The following is a 1,011-nucleotide window of genomic DNA, read 5'->3' as shown; positions in this document are numbered from 1 at the left end:
GGCACCTGGCTGGGGTCTTATGACCTTGCCCACCCCCAGTGCTCCTTCCTGCCCATGGCAGGGGGTTGGAGTGGATGATCTGTCTAGGTCCCTTCCCACTCATTGATTCTATGATTCTAAGAAGGGTGACTGCGCCCAAAAGCTTGCCAAAAACTTTTTCCTAACTATTCAGTTGGTCTAATAAAAGATATCACATCTATTCAAAGAACTTTGTCTGCGTATGTCTTTAGAGCACAGCTACAACCAAAAACCCAGCAACCTTTTCATATAATCTTTTTCAATGCTTAACAGTGGTTTACACTAATGGTAATTTTTCATTAGTAACTCTTAGAAAGTTCTTCCTAACATCCAACCTAGATTTCCTTTTCACACTTCACTGCTGCTTTCTTCTGGACTTTCTTCAATTTGTCCAGGTCTTTCTTCATGAATGGCATGTGCCCCCGGTGGCTAGGGGGCATGGCTGTGCTAGCGGCAGTGAGAGCATAGCAGTGGTGGTGGGATCCCAAAGGCAGTAAGCGCAGAGCTCCCGCAGACGCCGCTGGCACTGTCGGCGGTGGGGGGGTTGAGCACTGACCAGGGGTTGGTGACCACCTGCAGGCACTGCCAGCAGCATCAGCAGCAGCCAGTGGCAATCATGGACTGCCCACAGACACTGGCGATGTCAGGGGTGGGGTGGTGAGCAGCAACCACCTACAGTCCCCAAACATGCCCTCAGGCAACTGGAGGCTCAGTCCTCCACAGAGATGCTCTGGTAGCCAGCCAGAGCATCTCTATGGCTGGCCCTTGCCCTGATGCTGAAACATGCTGCCTGCTTGTGCAACGAAAGCAGTGGTGCAAGCTGTAGGGACCTGAACCCAGGCTTCTGACAGCTAAGTTGGGTTGTGGGGGGGCTGGAGGAGGGGGGAAGGGACCATGTGAGGACCCCATCCAGCCCCAGCCCCTTGCTCACTTCTCCAGCTCTCGATTCTCCCCCAGATCCCCAATTGCTCTACCAGCTTCCCGATCTTCCCC

This window comes from Crocodylus porosus, unplaced genomic scaffold (genome assembly GCF_001723895.1).
Source record: "Crocodylus porosus isolate Cpor-Errol unplaced genomic scaffold, CroPor_comp1, whole genome shotgun sequence".
NCBI lineage: Eukaryota > Metazoa > Chordata > Crocodylia > Crocodylidae > Crocodylus > Crocodylus porosus.
This window is presented reverse-complemented; position numbering follows the sequence as displayed.